The following is a 6,023-nucleotide window of genomic DNA, read 5'->3' on the forward strand; positions in this document are numbered from 1 at the left end:
ACCTAGTTGTGTCTTCTGGACCCTATCCTCCATTTGTCAGTCCCATGAGAATCGCTGCTTTTTAGACCAAATTCTGAAACGACATAACCAGATAACCTGGCTTTCCCCATCCAGTCTTGCTTCTCCACTCAGTCGCCAGCAGCAAAGTTGGCTCTTAGTTGTAAATGGAGAGTTCCAGATAACTATTTTGAGTTTATTTATGCAATCATATTAGCCCTACACTTTACTTAGAAAAGCATATGCAACCATATTTTATTCACTAAGTACACAAACCTATGAAGGTATAAGTGTGGAAGCAGTCACACGAAGAAAACAATTGATAACTTAATACTAGCATTCGTTGGACCAGGGAAATAACTTTAGACAAATACACCAGAACAAAAATATACAATATCAAACCTGGCACATACAAACAATGAAAAATGAATCAAAGTTATGTAACAAAAATCAATTCTCCTCGCCATAATTTATGTCGGTATTTTACATATAATAAAATCCTCCCTGAGCAGATAACTGATAAAGCAATAAAGCTGTCAGATGCAATAAACGGACCGCTTGCCTGGACTATCTGGAAATGCTCCCATTCGAAGGCAGATAGCCTGTTATATTAAAGCTACAAGAAGCAAACATTTATCAGTTGTGAGATAAGCCTGACAAGTACCTAAATCAGCTGCCTAGGAAGACTCTGGAAATGCACCATTACAAAAGATGATATTTAATTATATCACCCCGAGTGTGAGAAATAATTGCACCTATTATGTGGCAGAAACAGAAAAGGAGGGAAGCGAAATTAACTTCCACTGAACAACAAAGCAATTATCTATTATTGAAGATAAGGTGGAACATCCCCATTGTATCTTATGACTGGATTCATTCATCGGGGTTTCTGCTGCTCCCTTTACATCTGCATGCCCTAAAAAGAAGGTCAACCCAACCACTAACCTATGAAATAACTGAAACTTCTTTATGTCTAGAGATAGCCACTGATGTGAGCTTTGAACATCTCAAGCCCAACATTCTGGCATTGGCTATTTTTTCTGGGCCTATCACTTTCTATTTCTGATTACCTGTGTTAGATAATTTGGAATTATCATCAATTTCTTATAGTACTTGAATATTAACCCTTAAAATCCTGAGATCTAAACTCTTAGCAGTTACATGCCTGCTCTCCAGTCTCTGGTTCTACCGTCCTATTTTATTTTTTATAATATTTTGTGTATGTCATGCATGCGTGTATGTGTATATTCACATGTGTGTGGTTGCATCTACGTTCAGGTTTCAGTGCACACATGAATAGGGAGGGCTCAAACTTGTCATTAAGTACCATCCTCAATTGCTCTCCATTTTATTTATTAAGGCATGGCCTCTCTCTGAACCCAGAGCTCACTAATTCCAGCTAGTCTGGCTAACTACCTCACTCCAGGAAACCCCTATTTCTACCTTCCAAGTGCTGGTGTTAAAGGTAGCTACCAAGCCTGCCTGGCTTTTTACATACGTTCTGTGATCCAAACTCCAGCCAGTCATCATGATTACACAGTAAGTGCTTTTATATGCTGAACCATCTCCTTACCCCCCCACCACCAACACCCTGTTAGGTCAGGTTATTTCTTATCATATATGTTGTATCTGCCTTTTGCTGAAGTATGTGATCCCATCTGTTATGCTCCATGGGATACTTGCAGAACATAGAAATCTTAATATTCTTATTTGATGTCTGTTGCTATGATGAAACATTCTGACCAGAAGCAATTTGAGGGAATGGGAGCGTTTACTTCAGATTACAGATCCGTCATTTAAGAAAGTCAGGCAGGAACCATGGAAGAATGCTGTTGCTGGCTGGCTGGCTCACAGCGCCATGCCTAGCTAGCTGAAAGAATTTCATGTGCAAAGACACGAAAGTGTGAATGAATTTGAGGTGGCCATTATGGCTGGAGGGAAGAGTGTAAGGCAGTGAAAAGTAAGGAGAGCCAGAGGAGCGAGAGATGCCTAGAGATGAGGCTAACAGAAGTTGAGGCCATATTGTGAAGATCGGGTAACCAGAACAACACCATAGAAATGTTTAGCTGGGTTTTAAAATATTTTCATGAAGGAAGTAAACACATACAAATAACCCAAAGATCTGAAATCTGAAAGCCTTCAATATCTGAAATTTATTTTTGCCTCGTTCCTTAGTAAACGCCATCACACGCATTAAAGCCAAAGAGAAATGCCACACCATAATTTAAGCCTTCCTGCCACTATCCTCATGGCCATCGTGATCCATCCCCTGGCTCGACACTACATTTTGTCCCTAAGCCATCACAGCACAGGCCACACTCAATTGTGAGTTGATATCTATGCCATGTCTCTATACACTTAACAAACCTTAGCAGAAGCTCAAACCACCCACTCCCTAGCGAAGGCATCCCATAGGTACTGAGCAGATTTTCTTCTGTTGTATCAGTGCATAATACTTTCTACCCTGTGAGGCGATCTTAAGGACAGTGTTGGGACAGGCAGAGATTGAGAAAATGGAATGAAGCCAAGTCCTTTCAATGATATCCAGAGGAACCAAGGGAGACGCAAGGAGTTGCAATGTAGAACACAGGCTTAAGTCCAAAGACCACGCATTCTTTCTACGCAGTTGATGGTCCTTGTCCACAGTTATGTTCTATAAAGTTGACTCAGGGAGCAAAAAGCTAGATCTGTATATCTATACATAGTATTAGGCACCTGAGTGTCTGGCGACAACCTTTCCATAAGTCAATACATGGTTCATTTCATATATATATATATATATTACCAATGCCTTATTCATTATATTGTTGGTTTATTAACCTTGAACCCAAGGTCTGAGATACAAAAACTAATGACTGAACACAGTTTAGTCAATATACATATTTTCTCCACTGGAAACTTATTGTACTTAAGGACTCTTAGATGATGCATCAATGCTTTGCTATTTAAAGTTTTAAAAATCACAAAAATGAGAAAGTGTATCATTAAGTATACTTCAGGAAAGGCACACGTTTACATCACAAGAGCTGAGAAAGAAAAGAAGTCAGGAGATCATGCAGGCTGTCGTCCTTAACTCTGTGTCACCTGGGAGTATGGCATCATGGAAGATTCCCCTGGCTCTGTGCATCAGCTTACCCACAAGTGACCACTGCCACACAGGCGAGCTTTAGTTTGGGAAGCACACATGAAATTTAAAGATGTCCTCTATGTATGTGTGAGTGCCCTGTGTGTCAAAGCCGAGGTGCACTAAGAAGAGAATGCCCAAACCCCACAACTGGAGTTCTCCACAGTTGTGAGCTCCCATGTGGGTGTGGGAACCGAACCTAGGACCTCTGCAGAAGCAGCCAAACACTCTTAACTACTGAGTCATCTCTCCAAGCCCAAACAGGTGAATTTTAGTCAGTTTTGCAAGTATGAAAATATAAAATCCATAAATAACAGGGGTGAGCAGGTCTTTAATGCTCAACCCCATTTTTGGAGAGTGGAAACAAAGACGGAGCGCTGGCTTAGCTGACATCATACGGCTGATACAGGGGAAACTCAGGGTTTAAAACTGAGACTCGCGGCCTAGAAAGTGTACTCTCTGCCCCCTGCAGGCTAATCATGGCTGGCTCTTGGAAAACTGGTTTAGGGGCTTGCCTACAGGCTTGGGGGTCATAATTTCTGTTTTCTTTTGTTGAAGTTTTTTTTAACCTAGGAGCACATTTAACTTCTGTCAACCTCTCAGACTCTGTGTGGATAGTATTATTGACAGATTTCTCTCCTTGATGATTTTCCATTTGCTTTCATGTTACTAACAGATGATTTCAAGGAAATTGCATGTTCTTATTCAAGGTAAAATTCTCCCCCAAAAGATAACTTATAAATCTTCATTAATCTGACATTTGAGAGTTTATTAATCATTTTTTGATGTTAATTAGTAGAAACCCGGTAAAGATTTTGTGTCCTTTTAAGTATTAGTCTATTGACTTGATTGACCTTGAATCTTTAAAACTGCGAGAGTATGTGCTTTCTTTGAGTTAATCTCATAGCTCTCGCACAGAGGAACACATAAAAGGGAGAATGCTTGCACACAGAAACATTGCCTGTGAAGTATGGCCCATGGGCAGTGAGAGGGTTGAGGGTCAATATGTGTGCTTCTAGACCTGGCTTGCTTTCCCAGTAACTACAAATTAGTGAAAGTTAGATGATTTCTCCATAAACTTATGATGGACAAAATGTTTTACATACTATGTGTTCCAATTGAAATGTTTATCATAAAATAAAATTGCCTTAGAAAATAATTTTTGCAAAATATAAAAGTCTGAGGCCTAATCCGTAGACCAGGTATGGGCTAAATTCCTAATAAATATTATTCTGTCAATCTGTTCTAACTTACATTCTCTTTAATGTTTTCAAGATTATGATATCCAAATGATTGAGTTACAGAGCTACATAAAGCAGTAACCACAGAATTCTACCATGGTTGCTTAGAATCAGGTTTCGCAAGGTTACTGAAATAAGATAAAATAAAACCAATCCACACTTCAACTCCACCCAAGTCAAAGCTTAGTGCATCTCATCTTTGACTCTGGAAAAACTTAAAAAGGAAAGAGAAAAATAGAATTTAGCTGCTAATTGGAAAAGCAATATATTTAAATCCTTTGCAATTCTTTTTTTGGCCAACTTTCGTCTCTTAAGACAACTAAATCCCACTGAACATTAGCCATTTTCACTTTGGATAGCTCTCAAAAGATACCAAACAGTACAATGGGTGAACATTTTATTTAATTTTCATTAGAATCAGAACCAAGTAACTTCATTTACTCTGCTTAACACCAGCCAAGTGACATTCCTTCTGTCCTCTAATGATGGAACCAAGCCCTTGACACAATCTGAAGTCATTCTGAGTACTTTGGTACCTAAGTTTACAAAGCTTGAGTCTCATTATTCTGAAAATGGCAAATGTTTGGGTTTTGTTGTTTCGTTTTGCTTTAGCACTGGCTGCTATCACAGGTTAAGAAAATATTTGTAAAAAATCAGCCGTGAGCACAGAAAAGCCAACCGCTCATTAATGACAAGTTACTTTATGTGCGGGATTGTGCGGGGGGTTCAGATTCAGGGCTTAGGCAAAAGTATTTTCCTGTAACTTCTCTATAAATGAGCACATTAAAGTCACAGAAAGAACAATGCCTTCAACATAATTCATAGTTTTCTGAAAGCTAAATGACCCTTAAAAAATTTCTTGGCCTCAAGATGTGATAAAAATGGAAGGGATATGAATCTTTACAATGCAGTAATGAATTGTAAATGGCTTAGTAATCCACATCCAGGCTCACAGATCCTGTCACAAACCATCTACCTATTCATACATCCTACCATCCAACAACGGCTCCTTCTCCTGGTATCTGAATCCTATAACAAATTGAAAAACTATTCAAGTTACCAAAAAAAAAAAAAAAAAAAAAAAAAAAGTCTTTTCTAGAACGAGCGCGGTATGTTTCTTTGCTGTTTACTGTATCTACTTTAAAATTCACTCTAACATCTCAAATGGTAAGCTGTAGATCAAAATGAATGCGTTCTCTTAGTGAGGCCCGCTCCATTAACTTCACATTTTAAGAAAACTTATTCGATACCCCAGCTTCCTGCGTCTCTCCCCGAAGGAAGGACTCGTGGAGCTTGGGAGGTGCTCTGAGTGGAGAACCCAGATCGTTCCAGTCCCTAAGTCATGCTGTCTGTCATTCATTCTTGTTCCCCAGCAACACAGGCCGGTGCTCAAGGACTCTTATCAGATGGCGGCAGCATTCCAGTGCTCGACTTTAGGTCTTGCTGCCAAAAAAAAAAAAAAAAAAAACGAGTTGTGAGCTCGCCAGGGGCCTTTTGGGCAAGAGCTCCGGGTGCTCTCTCTGGGCTTCTAAGTTCTTGTGCTCTCTCCTGCACTGTGCTCCGGTCACTGTGATGATAAAAAGAAATGATTTTGAGGTATCTGCCATTGTAGTTCAACTGGATCCTGATCTCAGGGGGCAGGATGTGGCCACATCCTTCTA

This window comes from Acomys minous (genome assembly GCF_964271855.1).
Source record: "Acomys minous genome assembly, chromosome: 4".
Lineage (NCBI taxonomy): Eukaryota > Metazoa > Chordata > Mammalia > Rodentia > Muridae > Acomys > Acomys minous.